Raw genomic sequence first — 15,665 nt, forward strand, 5'->3', positions numbered from 1 at the left:
TTAGGAAGAATTACAGGAATGTCATTTTTCACTAAAATCGATTTACAGCATAGTTTCTGGTTAATACCACTAGAAAGAAAAAGTAGAAGGAGAAGAGAACTAGCATTCCAAGAAATTAAAAACATTTTTCTGTCAAACTTGAAAATATACTATCCTGACTACACACAGCCATTCATATTAAGAACAGATGCATCAATAGAGAGATTATCAGGGGTATTATTACAAATACATGATGGGGTCGAATACCCAATACAATTCATTTCAAGAATTACAAAGCCACATGAAAAGGGTTACTCAGTTTCAGAATTAGAACTAGCAAGTATAATACACTGTGTCACAAAATTAAGATTTTATTTGTTGGGTAATGAATTTACAATAGAAACAGATCACCAAGCTTTAACGTCTATATTAAATAACAAATATGGAAACAGTAGAATACATCGGTGGAGTCTAATACTTAGTGAATACTGCTTTGAAATCAAATACATTTCTGGAAAATCCAATATAGTGGCAGATGCTTTATCAAGGTTAGAAAATACACCACAAAAAGGGCAGCGAACAATAAAAATTGGATTAAATCAATTAGTAGAAAGTACTGGATTATATTCTAAAGAAGAAATTATAAGAGATCAGATCAATTTGAGTGAAAAACAAAAAGTCCTTAGGAAAGATGGGGTATATTATAAAATAATAAATGGCATAGAAGTATATGTAATAACTAGAACTTTAGCAAAGAAAATATTGAAAAATTTACATAACAATTATATGCATATTGGTTCAAGAAAGCTATGGATGCTATTTAGGGACAATTATTTTGCAAAGAATGACATAAGTATAGCAAAAGAAATTACTACCCAATGCCCAATATGTCAACTAAACAAAGAAAAGAATTTCAAAAAAAAAAAAAAAAAAAAAAAAAAAAAAAAAAAAAAAAAAAAAAAAAAAAACTTACTGATAGATCCATTTCATAGATAGATGGTAGATTTCTTTGTTGTGAATAAATTTGACATCATACTTGTTGAATTTCGTACATATGGAAATTGTTTGGTACCCTAAAAATCATAATTTGGGGTTAGATACAGAATTGATTGTGTAAATGTCTTTATAAAAAGTGTAAAACTTACCAATTAATATAGATGAAAAATATTTTGAATGGAAATAATTCCTAGATTTTGTCTATAAATAAACATAACACAATATAGATTATATTTTTAATTAAGGTTATATTTTATTCTCTGATATATACATAGCATTCATTGCTCCATTTGACATGACAGTTTGACCATAGAATAGCCGAACCCGAACTGTGCTCCGTTGTTCTCTGTTTTGACATAGACAGCGAACAGGGATGTATTTAACACATTTTAAATAATAAAAAAAAAAATTGAATTATTAATTTATTAAATTTAATAAGGTATGAGAAAATTAATATTTAAAAAAATAATAAGTAAATTATTTATTTTAAATATTATTTTTGGGGTATTGTGACAATTAGGGTTTATAGAAAATAATTTATAAGTTATATACTACATAATATTAGATATTTGGTTGTTTTAAATAAGTTATATACTAGAGAATTTAATAAAAATATATTTATGTGAGGGCATTTTTAATAAATTAGCATATAATAATTGTAAAAAGTTGTATTTTAGTAATTTTAATGTTGTCAATAGATTTAAGTGAGCCATGTGCCTAGGCAACCAACTATACATACTCCAAGTGTCAAATTAAGAATCATAATTACGAATATAAGTGGGGTTATATTGTTTGAAATGTGTATTTTATTAAATTAGAGTGTTAGTTACTAATTTGAATGTTTATTCTGATCTGAAAAGCCTAAATGTCAACAAAATTATTAATAGAAAAGAATGGAATTCTCTGGATCTCCAGAGATGGCCATGTTTGCGAAATGGTTTGTTCCAGAAAATTCAGACATGTATTAAATAGAATTACATAGAACATGATATCTTACGAGATGGTTCTGGAATATCCGAAAGATATAAATACCCGTGATTTGGATTCAAGATGGCAGTTTTTGGAAGTTTTTAGTCTGAAGTCAAGCAGTCAGAGAAGTTTTTAGTTTTTAGTTAGTAGAAGATAGACACAATTAATTAGTGAGGTCAATTGTTCACAGTTTTAGTAAATCAGTCAAGCAGTTTTATAAGAAATATGAAAGTTAGTTGGAGATAGTCCAATTGTTTAATATAGTGAGTTAAATGAAGATTAAAAATTATGCATATAATTTAATGCACATTTATAATTATACACAAATAATTATTGAAGATTAAAAAAAGTATATTGGAAGAAATTAAATTATATTATGGTTGGAGATTAGTATAAATCAACTTATAATAAGTGGATATTGGTATATTGAAAAGAAGAATAAATATAAATGCTGTTTGCTGGTTTGGTTGGTGGTGTATAAATGCTGGTGAAGAAAACTATATCTTAAATTGGTAGAAGCTGATAATTGGAAAAAGTAATTTCACAAAAAACAAGGATAACTGAAGTACGAAGACATTCAGTGGTGATTAGAATCGATATAGTAGAAAACAGTTCATTTAGGCATTCAGTGAAAGAAAGGTACAAAATTTTGTTAATATAATTTAGTTAGTGTCATAACAATTTCAATTTTGAAGATAGTTTTGTTTAAATTGTAGATTGTCTATAGAATTTAATTAGTTTTATAAGAATATCAATTTAAAGATAGTTTATTTTAAATTTACATTGGCTAAGTTAGATATATATGTGTGTTTCATAATAGTTATAATAAAGATAATTTAAAAAAGTACTTACAAGCTAATTCTTTGAGAACCGCGATAAAAACCCTATATTATTAAAAATACTCATTGCTCATCATTCAAACAAAAAACACACCATAACAATATATATATATATATATATATATATATATATATATATATATATATATATATATATATATATATATATATATATATATATATAGTAAACTCTTAAATATTGGGGAAATCTGCAAGAAAGACTCTAATGAGTATCAATTGTTTCTCCGAACGTTTTCGCCAAAGAGAATTAATTTGGCTTTTTCAGGGCTGAAAGAGAATAATTTATAATTAGCTACCATATATATTATCTATCAAAAACATTATTGATCTTACCGTAACTTAGAATTGTAGAGTTAGAATGTTAAAAAACTTAGCTAGTAACAACATAGAGGTGTTTTTTGTTACTATGTACAAAAAAAAGTTTTTTTTAACGTTGGAAATGTATGGTAGCTTTGAACTTAAAACGCAAAGGTTTACCCAAGGTTAATCGAAAAAACCAATGTAACTACATTTAAAAAGAGGTAATTCTTTAAATTGTCGGCAATAACTAAATTTTTGATTGTTAGAAAGTTTAAATGTGAGGTTCTGTTTTACCAGAACGCATGTGCTGACAATTCAAGTAGTTCTTTTGAATCTTTGTGTCGTTAAGAAGTGGTATATATCGCTAAGATTCTTAATGTCACTCTTAACATTGATGGAGAAATCGTTAAGGAAAATATAAGATATTTCAATGAACCCTCTTTTAGATTTATTGTTCTCACGGTGGAGAATTGTAGTGTTAGTATAGTCCATGAGATGACCAATGGAATGGACATGTTTGGCTAATGCACAGCGGTCAGGGTGAAGTCGAGAATCACTTTTGTGTAGTGTGATACGTGATTTCAATAATTGAGATGTTTGGCCGATGTAGGAATTGCTGCAAGAGAGGCATGGAATGTTGTAGACAATGTTACTAAGCCTATCTATGGGAGCCTTATCTTTTATTTTAGAATAAAGATTATTAATTGTTAGGGCTGATCTATAAGCCACATTAAGTTTAATGTTGTTATTATTATTACCAAGGCTATTTTCAACACTTTTCAGAATCCTTGTTAACCCCGGAGTGATATCTCTGAAATATGGTAATGAAAAATATTTGTTGATAGGAGTATCCGAGACTGGGTTACCACTTAAGACATCAGGATCAGCATTGTTAGTCGCGAAAGAAGGTAAAAAAATGGTTTTAAAGTAAAAGAAAATTTTTTAAAGTTTTGAAAAAAAAAATGCCTTAATAAAGGCAAAAAATATAATTCAATATAACTTAAAAAGGATAAGTGATACGAAAAGTTTTGCTTTTCTGAATATTTCGGTTTTTTCGAAGACAAAAACTGATTAAGACAGCTGTTCAAAATTTATACACTCGTGATTAGTGATTCCTTCAATTCCTTTCAACTACCAACCTTTCAAAAATAAGGTTTTAAAAAAAATTAATTGAGATGATCTTATTGGCCCTAAAAAGACCTACAAAATGGTTTTTGAAGTACTTCATAGCTTAAAAGCTAACCGAGTTCTGAGTAAAAAACCTATCACATATTTTAGGAGATATTAGAAGTCGTAGGTATACTAGAGCATTGTAAAGTACACATAACATGATATTAATGCACATACATACTTTCACCCATCCTTGCAAAAAGGGTTGTTTTCTAAGTTGAAATAAAATAAATTCATGACATTTTGATTAAATCAATTAATGTAATTATAGTTTCAATGAAAACAAAATACTACAAATATTCGAATTTTTTCGCAAGGGGTGGTATTTATAAGGGTAGAAATTATGAGGTAAAAAATTAAAACAGTAAAGAAGTCTAAATTTAATGTCACTGTATAAATAAATCATTTAAAACTGCTTGAATTTACATTTATATGATTTTTTTCTAATAGGAATCGTTTTCATCCCAAAAAAATAAAAAGCAATTAACCGTCAGAAGGCCAATTTTAAAGTGGAGGGTAAGTATAACCTATATCCAAATTTTCATGAAAATAAATGAAGACAAGATATTTATTGACATTGTTTTAATTATAACTAATCTAAGATTTAGGAGTTCAACTGTGATAAAATCTTAAGTTATGCTGTTTAATATTAATTACCATTTATTCACTTCAATAAAAGATGATTTTAATCAATTACCCGCTTTAATTTATACGATTATACGATTGCTTTCTAATAGGGGTAGGTTTCACCCCCAAACAATAAAAAGCAACCAACCACACAAGTCCAAAAGTAAAGTGGAGGGTAAATATAATTTAAATCTAAATTTCCATGCAATTCGGTGGTGACACAGAAAATTACAGGTTATCGTTCTATCTTAATTTTATGTACTGGCCTATAGGTACGGGTTCAATATATAGGTCAAATAAACTTAGGGATAATATTGTAACGAAATATTTTGCCTACCATAGGGTAAGATTATAAGGGGTAGAAATAGGGATAGAAATTACTGAGGGCGAAGATAGGGCAAGCAAAACAAATCGAAACTTGGATTTGGATTGAGACAACTACAAAAATATGAAACAAAAGGTCATGAATCTCTTGGGAAAAATAAAACAAAACACAGAAAGAAAACATCTCTAGTAATTTAAAAAGGACACCACTTCGAGGTGCCTAATTATAACTATTACAACAACTAGTTGTAACTAGGAAAATAGTTATTAGAAATGCAGAACATATCTTTTTCAAATGAAACTTAAAAAAGGGTTAGTTAAAAAAAATAAACAAAATGTTAAAAAAAAAAATTTAACATTTATTGTGTCTTACCACAAATAGTTATAAAAATAATGACACAAATTACTACATAGATTAATAGTTACAGAAGTGAATACAAAATATACTATATTAATAGTTTCAAAGGTTTATACCAAAACAATAAAGAAGAAAAACTTACATATGTCCTATTCATTTTACAAACTTATAAATGGGAGTTGCTACAAAAATTACACAAATTGTTACTGGACTATAAACATGTGGCAGGAATAAATCATTACAATTAAAGAATTGTTTTAGATAAACTATTCATAAATGTTAACCTTTTTTTTTATAAAAACAAAGCAAACTAACGTCACCAAAATAATAAAGCTAAACTCTAATTTCACTATTTGGGAGAGTGAGTCATCGTTTGAAGGCGTAGAAGTGGGGAAAGACGTATGAACATCCAGTGGCGTACACTCACTATTATTTCAACGTTAATTATATTATATTGTTTAAATATTATTGTTCAAAATAGGCCACAATATATTTATCTGCAGGTTTTTACTGAAGTTTCCATCTCTATATCCAAAGACCGTTTTCAAAGATATAAATTATAGTTATATTTATTTTATTTGTTTATTATTATATATTTATATATTCTTATATTATTTTCTTTTTTGACGTGACAACGTCTTAAATTAGGTTGTGGCTCGGAGTCACTCATGAAAAAGTGTAACGCCGGCTCACGTCTGTTACGATGAGTCACCGAACGAGAGAGAGGCCCGCCGGACCGGCGAATGCCTTGCGTCTCTCTCCCACTCAAACATGATCGGTCCGCTGCGCGCGCAGCGCTAGAGAATTAGGCGCGTTGAATCGGTGCGTGCTTGTGTCTCTGTCTTTCTCGAGCGTTCTTGGCGTTGGAAAACCGAGAAAGCGTCATAATACAAGTTCACACGTGTGGTTAAAGTATCGTCAGCTGTGTCTGTAGTGAAAATGTGGAGTGCTTAGATTCGTCATTTACAACAACTACAACAATAAAGGTAAATAATTGTACACTAATATTTCATTATCGTAAACTATGATTGATTGATTAATTGTTAGATTGACACAAAAGTTGAGAAACTGAGTTTACATGTACAATGTTTTAGTAAACAAAATATATTTCTATAGTTAAAATTTGTGCAATTCTTATTTTCATTCAATTCCTTGTTCCTATTGTGCAATTTAATAATATTCATATCAATAAATGTTCTACCGAGAAAAAGACGTTCTCACGTAAAATCTTCGCCCGTAAAACCGACTTTACAGGCAACCGATTTTTTTCTTAACTTTAAAAACAGTCTCTGTACTAGAGATCAAAACGTCAGTAAAATAAACATGTAAATAGATGTATTGTGGCTTATTTTCAACATTCTCCCTAAAAATACGGAATGCCACAAGCAAAAAGCTACAGAAAAATAAATATTGCTATCATTTGTATATTTGAAAACGATGTCTTTATATAGAGATGGTGATGCCACCAGGCTGTCGCGGAAGTTACGCTAAAACGTCTTTTGACGTGACCCGTCCTTAAAGAGTTACACAATGAAATTTTTTTAAAACAAATTTTAAGACAGTTTCCCCACCACCCGAGAGGTATGTCTTGTGGCGCGTCACTTTTTTTTAAATGGGTGTTCGCCAAGAGCCATATTGTCCCATTAAATAAAATAAACAAAACACTTAAACATTATAAAACAAAACAAAATACAATCCTATAAAATAAAATAAAATTCTATAAAAACAAAATAAAAATAATTTTGGATGTAACAAAACATTGTACTATTCTATTTAAACACAAACACTATACACACTTACCATGTTCTTCCCTTTCCCACATTACCTTCCCTCGGACGTTAACATTTTCCGTCTCTTTTGCGGCTTTTCATTTTTGGAATCAACATTTTGCTGTCTTCTCTTGAAACAACTCGGTTTTTCGTCCATTGTATTTCAATAATCTGTGTATATACTATATATACAATCATTTCAACAATTCTGTATAAGAATATAACTAAAAATTTACTATAAAACGACAAACTATAACACTCTTATTATCAATAACACGTTTTATCAATTCGACAATACATTATTGTTAAAACAGTATTGACAACAATAAGTTTACCAACTTATCACATAAAATATACTCACAAAATACATTACCCATAGAAACGCCCATGTAAAAGAACCATTCCTCCGGCGAAAAAATAATAAAAACTAGTTTTTTATGGCATGTCTGGGTCCGAATTGTAAAACGGAATTTCCTCGCTAATTCCAACATTGCCAAACGATTGAAAAATAATGTTTTAAAATATCGATTTTTATTTTATAAATTTAAATATGTAACGAAACGGAACATATAAATAAAATTTATTTCATTACAATTTTGTGCTTAATTTTTACTATTGAAAAAATCATGTTTTTTTGTATTTTTATGACGGTAATAATCGCTGCGTGGAAGAAAACAGGTTTTGTATGACCATAATTACTACTTGTGAACAAGAATTGGCTACACTGTACGACAACTTCTGGTCAAATCTACTATAGAGAAGCACAAATAAATATACTACTTTATATATTCTGTAATTTCTTATGAGGAAACGCAAATTGCAATCGAGAAAACAGGCAGTTTTCGAGGGCCGCTGTGTACATTTAAATTTGAGGATATTCGGCGTTTAAACTATGAAATCACTCTTCTGAATTGAGGGTTTCTACTATAGCTGCTAGCTGTCAACATAAAATCTCACAACTGAACAAATAAAATGACAGCTAAGACCACTATTACCTTTAATATTAAATATTAAAATTTTAAATTGTATGAAAGCAATTATTATTTTAATGTTTATTTTCCTTCAAAAGATTAAAACAAAAAAGAGTTACCTTGGTTTCACTAAAAACACTATCAAATCCATTTCCAAACTGAGGATACCATTTCCATGTGAGAGATACTCTGAGACAGCTTCTTAGGACAAAGAACACAAATTTGAGATTGAAAGTCTGGAACACAAACTCTGGATTGGACTTCTTAAAAAACAGGAATATATAATACTGGACACAAATCCCTAATGTACTTTGAAAAATGGAAATAGTGATTACTCTTTTCAAATTTGACATATTACATAGAATACAGTCCACTATTTTCAACAATTGTTTCACCGGTCTCTTTACTGACTAACTAAAGCGTCTTCATTCTTTCGTTACTTCTTTCAACCTGCTCTCAATTCCCCTCGACCGATCTTTCTGTATCTCGGCCGGCTACCTATACCACCCTTTTCAAATCTAACTTGTTCTCGCAACAAAATTTCTTGACAAACAGGGGATTTAACCTTGAATCAAAACAACTCTTTGAAATTCGTAGAAATACTACGTATTATATTGATTATTTTAACTTCGTAACTCGATTTTTTCTTTGGAGGAGTTATTAGAAAATTTTTATACTTTGCATTTTAAAGGCAATTATTATTGCTACAATATACAACTCCGTCTTGTGCCTTTTCTACTTTTGCATTGCTAGGACTATTTGTTGTCTAATCTCACCATGACCAAGAGATTAGGGATGTTAATACTAATAAGATTGGCCAAAGTAAATACCGTCGTATATTATAGAAGGCTTTTTCATATCATAGTCCACGAAACAGAGATACATTAGGACTGTTTTTCTTGACTTTTCCATGAGTTGTAGATTAAAAATTTGTTTCCTTTCCTTTACAAATCTGATTTGTTCATGAGCAACTTATCGAGCAGTAAAATTATCCAATCAATTTTTTATTATGGTTTTATTATTGTATTTGTAATTAATTAAATTAGTCTATAATAATAAGTAGGCTATTTTAGGGTTATCGATATGAGTTGACATAAGTTTTGTATGACTTTAAAACCAGTTATTACATGGGAATCCCGTCAAGTATCGTAGTTTTTTACTTAGCGATCCTGTATCTTGTCTTCGTAATAAAATATAGCACTTCACATTTATCACATATCACAGTATTTCACATTTATCGACCTGTTATTTTATTAGAAAATTTTTATACTTTGCATTTTAAAGGAAATTATTATTGCTACAATTGTCCCTTCTTAAAAGAGGAAACTCGGATTACTTTATCCAGTTTTTGATAAAGACAAAATAACAAAAACAAAATCAACTGATGACCTCTTAAATGAGTCGAGACTTCCTAATAATATATTTTAGATGGTGGCCAGCGTGGGATTAAACAATAAATAGAACATTAGTTATAAAGAATGGGCTAGCGTGCCATCGATCGCCAGACTCTTTAAAATCGAGTAGACTTAAATATTTGACTCTAAAATGAACTGTAGGTGACATAAGTTTCTATGGCTTAGGGGAAGCTAACCTTATGCCCTGCAGTGAACCTCGCTGACATTCACAGCAGTAACACAAGTGATTTGTCGGACAGGCATAGCCATGTCACCTCGTTACCTAAATCAAATGCAGTACACAAAAACAAAAGAATGCTCTACACTAAGCAGATAGGCGTCTGCTAATCTGTACTATACGCCCAGCGAGACAGGGAATTCGGCAACGGTTCCACAAAAAAATTAAGATATCGACCCTAAATCTATATACCTACATACGACAAAATGTGATTCTCACATGTGTCTCCAATTAAAATAGGTTACCTGTACTAAAAATATCAAAAAATATTCCAAACGGATGAAATTAAATCAACATACAAACTCGAAATCAAAGACATAGGATAGAATGAACTAATTACTTAAGAATGACATATTGTCCTTATCTGACACAAAAGGCTTTAAATCTTTAACATGCCACTTACCAGGATCTGAACCATTTAAATCTGACAAACGATAAATTACTGGTGACAATTTTTCCTTGATGGATGCTTCAATATACTTTGGTGCTAGTTTGGACATAAACTTGTTGACAGCACAAGACAAAACCTTATTTCTCTTTCAAACTCTATCACCAACTTGAAATTTAACTTCTCTTCTACGTAAGTTGTAACTTTTAGCGTTACGTTCATATCCTTTTCAAAGATTAGCCTAAACCTTTTCAAAAACTTTATCTAAACCTTTGACTTCTGAATCATACATATTACGGTCACCTGGAATTATCTCAAAATCTTGATTCTGTTGATCCTTGGGATCAACACCATAGTAGTTTCCACCTAAGGGATTATGACGGCCATAATTAAGGAAAGCTGGAGTATATCCAGTCACTTCATGCTTTGTGTTAATAGCTTATGTTATATAATAGTAACAATAATAATTATAATAGCCTGTGTTAATAGCTTGTCTGATCTTTGCTAAATTCTTGTCCCAATCTACGTGGTCTTTTACATATGTACGTATTGCTGTACCAATGTTTCTATTGTTCCTCTCTACAAAATTGCACTGCGGTGCATATACTGGGCTAAATCATACATTCTGAACGTTATACCTATTACAGAGCTCAATTAAGAGAGGATTGTTCAGATTTAAGGCACTATCACAAATCACATATTGGGGAACACCAAACATCATTTTCCAAAAACTCAACAATATTCTTAGCCGTGGTCTTTCTCAAAGGATGGACTAACGTATATTTAATACGTTTGATACGTAATAACGTTTGGATACAAGAATTTTCCATTTTACATCATTAGTCTTAAAAGGATTAGTGGTAGGAACAAACTTATAAACAAAATCATTTTCCACCTTCCACTGTGGAAAATCAAGGGGGGATCGGAGTATCTTTTATCTCAAATTATCGAACCAAGGGTCTATTCTATCTACATCGACCTCTAAATAACTAATCTCTTGGGTAGTTTCGGCTGGATCATTGGTGTGAGCTCGAAATAGAGCATCAGGGACTAAATGGGATTTTCCTTTTCTATGAATTAAATCAAAAGTATGCTGTCTTAGGCGCATGGCCCATCTGGCTAATTTACCAGTAGAATTGGACAATTTATTCAACCAAAGAAGTGAATGGTGGTCACTAATGACCAAAAACTTGACTCCCTCTATGTAACCTCGAAATTTCTCGATAGCGAAGATCACAGCAAGACATTCTCTCTCTGTAACCGAATAATTTCTTTCAGCTCTGGAAAGGGATCTACTAACATACGCAATAACATTTTCTTCACCATCTATAGTTTGTGTCAAAACACCACCAAGATCAAAATTTGGCTGGGCTAAAATAGGAGCAGAAATTAGAAGTTCTTTAATTTTTAAAAAAGCTTGTTCAGCTTCACTTGTCAAAACTACAGGCTGTTTCTTTTTGCGATGACCTTTAAGAAGATCATTTATAGGGAAGGCTAAACTGGAAAAATCTTTAATAAAACGACGGTACCAAGAACACATACCGATATCTTTTAATTTCAGTGGAATTGGTTGGTCTTGGATAATTGACCATAGCAAGGATTTTTTCTGGATCTGCCTTTAAAGAAATATTATTACCAACTACATAACCAAGATACTTTAACTCCGACTTAAAAAAATCACACTTTTCAACGTTGATGATCAAGTTTGCTTCATTAAGCTTCTCTTTAATTATCTTTAATAACTCAATATGTTTCTCAAATGTTGGGGTACATACTATAATGTCATCCAAATAACAAAATATGTAGGGCTCGAATTCAGGTCCAAAAATAGCATCAATAAGTCTGTGTTGAAACTGTGCACTATTGCACAAACCAAAGGGAACAGAAGTGAACTGAAAAGAACCTCTACCAGAAACATTAAAAGCTGTCTTTTTCCTTGAGTCAGGATGAAGTGGGATCTGCCAAAATGCTTTTCTCAAATCAATAGAGCTGATGCATTTAGCTCCTCTAAGGAATGACAGGATTGTATCTATCTGGGGCAAGGGATAACTATCATGAACTGTAACTTCATTCAATGAACGACCATCAAAACAAAATCTATATTCTCCTGACTTCTTTTTAACTAACAGTACTGGACTTGACCATGGGGATTGTGCTGGTTCGATTTCTCCTAATCTTAACATTTCATCTAACTCTTCATGTAGTATTTTATTTATGTATAGGGACAAAGAATATTGTCTTTTCTTAAATGGTTTAGCATCACCTGTGTCAATAACCATTTCTATTTTGTTGGTTCTTCCAATATATTTAGAATTAGAGACTTCACTAAAAGAATCCACTACTGACTTTGCCATATTTTTCTCAGAAATAGACAATAAGTCTACGGAATATAAAGTTTCTAATTTTATTCTTCCTTTGGGAAGAATGCCATGCCCCATCCTCAATGTTTAATAACAATGAGAACTGCTGCATAAAATAATTTCCCAAAATGAAATTGTAAGGGACAGAAGGTACAACAAAAAATTTCACTATATGACAAACACCATCAGCTTTTATTGAAAGATCAATGGTACCAACAACTGATTTATTCGAACCATCTGCTAAGCAGACATTCTTAGTAGATGTGGGATTATATTTAATTTCTTAAGAATCCAAAAATTCAATTCCAGCGGCACCTACAACGGATGTAGAGCAACCACTGTCTAAAAGAACAACAAAGTTTATAGAAAAAATGGAAATACTAACATGAGGACGACTATCAAACTCTCTCCTTTCAAAAATTGGGTTCAACGAATGACCTGTAAGGTCTGTTATTCTTACATCTATTCGAAATACAACATTTGGGACAAGAAGATATAGACACACTTTTATAACCACAACGAGAACAAGATAGTGGCTTGCTTCTACAGTCACGGAAAATATGACCCGGCCTATTGCAATTAAAACAAATAATCTTTTTCGGATAAAATGAAAAAGACAGCAAAGATTTGATTTCACGTACAAAGCGTCTATGTATCTGTTGATACGTATTTCGACTTAATAAGTCTCATCAGAACAGTTCTAAACAGTTCATGGACACTAACAAACAACAGTCTACTACTGAGACTAAACTTAGTCGAATCTTCTCTACGACTCACAATGACTATTTCTCGTACACAAGCTCTAACTAACCTGTGGCATTTGAGACGCCGCCAAAGATGGTTAATTAGGAAACAAAAGGGGACTACTTCTCGTTCACAATCTCCTACTAACCCGTGGCATAAAGAACGCCGTCAGAGATGGGCTAATTAGGGAACAAACAAAAAGGGCAAAGGGGAACTCGTTTAAAAAAAAGGGGACACACCACTACCCAACTGGGACAAAGGGGAAAACTCAACTATACTCATCAGCTCAAAGAAAAGTCACTCTAACAATACACATATTTACTCAAAAAGACCGAACAAACAAAATTACAAAAACCGATTATTCTGTAAAGATTGTCAGATCAATTAAAAATAAATGAAACAATAACTGTATTAATTGTTACTGTTAATAACTTTTAAAACTCATTCAATCTCAAAAAATCATTTAAAATTCATATTTAAATCTCTAATATTTGCTTTCATTTACCAATACACAACAAATACATATGTTGATATACAATAATACATATGTAAAAAGGGAAGAATTGAAAAAAGATATGTGGCTTCGGAAAAAGGGACAAAAATCTAAAAAAAATGCTGACCACGTTGGGCGCTATTTTGTAACGAAATATTTTGCCTACCATAGGGTAAGATTATAAGGGGTAGAAGTTTGCAGATAGAAATTACTGGAGGCGAAAATAGGGCAAGCAAAACAAATCGAAACTTATGCGGACGGCACTCAGGGTTTGTTAGGAAAGCTGGGGTCGTGGATAAGTAAACGACAAGGGGTTTGGATTGGGGCAACTACAAAAATATGAAACAAAAGGTCATGAATCTCTTAGGACAAATAAAACAAAACACTTCGAGGTGCCTAATTATAACTATTACAACAATTGGTTGTAACTGGGGAAATAATTATTAAAAATGCAGAACATATCTTTTTCAAATGAAACTCAAAAAAGAATTAGTTAAAAAAAATAAACAAAATGAAAAAAAAAAAAATAACATTTATTGTGTCTTACCACAAACAGTTATAAAAATAATGACACAAATTACTACATAGATTAATAGTTACAGAAGTAAATACAAAATATACTATATTAATAGTTTTCAACTTCAAAACTTGCGCAATACACAATGCATCATGATATAATCCATATTACACAACCACGTCTACGATTCACACTATATAAACATATAACACAAGAAACACGCAAAAAACAGAATTTGATATGCCGAGGGTAAAAACCACCCTCAAAAATTTCCTGAACCGTAACCACTGTTATTTATTCTGTGCTGTAACCTTCAACCATAAGTATGCCGTTGCCTATAAGATCAAGGTTAAGAATCATAATTTTTTGAAAGACATAACCTATCAACAACTCTTTTGGTTATACCATTTTCTCCCAGAATTTTTATTAAAAATCTTTTTTAAAAACGATTTTCGGAGTGGAAGATATTTAAATAATAATATTTAAATAATAATATTTAAATTAGACATTCCACAAAAAAGCAATTTCATAACCTTGTTTATTTTAATTTAAATTTTAGTAATTACCAGGAAGATATCGTATATTCTTTTTACACGCATATTTTTAATTTAAAGTTTATAGTTACATTAGATAACTTTAAGAAAAATCTCATTCATAACTTTAATCATAATCTGATCGGCGGTTCCTTTCTTATAGTTAACTATATCTTGACAATACTTGACAATTTATCAGTATTATAACAGTAACTAATAAAATATAAGATACAAAACAGAATTAAAACATAATTTAGAAAGAGAAAATAATATGCTTGACGGTATACTCATAATACTCTTGGCACGAAGGGAGTTAAGTATTCACTTTTATGTCCCCTCTGTACCTTGACGTTTTTTATGTTTTTTTGGAGCCTAGATTGGATTTTTCTAGAGTACTATGCTGAAAACATGTCAGATAATTTGTTATTAACAATTTAATTGTTTTTTCGTCTACCGTCCATATAATATTATCAATTTTAACACCCGTCAAAATCATTGATTATACCTATTTATATTCCCACTAAAAAATTTAAAATGAAGAAGCCGCTGTTAGTACTATCTGTCATTGTATGTCATTATTTACTTTATTGTTTAAAATTCTGTGTATTTGAAAAATCAAAAGATGGATATTGACGAAGAGTTTAATTTAACTCCACTAGAAGTGGTAGAAACTGC

General features: G+C 30.6%; 1 protein-coding gene across 4 annotated transcripts in view; it reads left to right on the plus strand.

Moving 5' to 3' along the window:
* LOC140451733 (probable multidrug resistance-associated protein lethal(2)03659) overlaps positions 1-15,665 on the plus strand; it is a 207,570-nt gene that overhangs the window by 30,880 nt on the left and 161,025 nt on the right. For 2 of the 4 annotated variants that reach the window (XM_072545590.1, XM_072545610.1), the window contains exon 2: positions 4,725-4,790. The exons of the other annotated variants lie outside the window; for them this stretch is intronic. The gene's annotated coding sequence lies outside the window, so the exon portion shown is untranslated. The remainder of the gene's footprint in view (positions 1-4,724; positions 4,791-15,665) is intronic. 4 annotated transcript variants of the gene reach the window in all.

Source organism: Diabrotica undecimpunctata, chromosome 1 (assembly GCF_040954645.1).
Source record: "Diabrotica undecimpunctata isolate CICGRU chromosome 1, icDiaUnde3, whole genome shotgun sequence".
Lineage (NCBI taxonomy): Eukaryota > Metazoa > Arthropoda > Insecta > Coleoptera > Chrysomelidae > Diabrotica > Diabrotica undecimpunctata.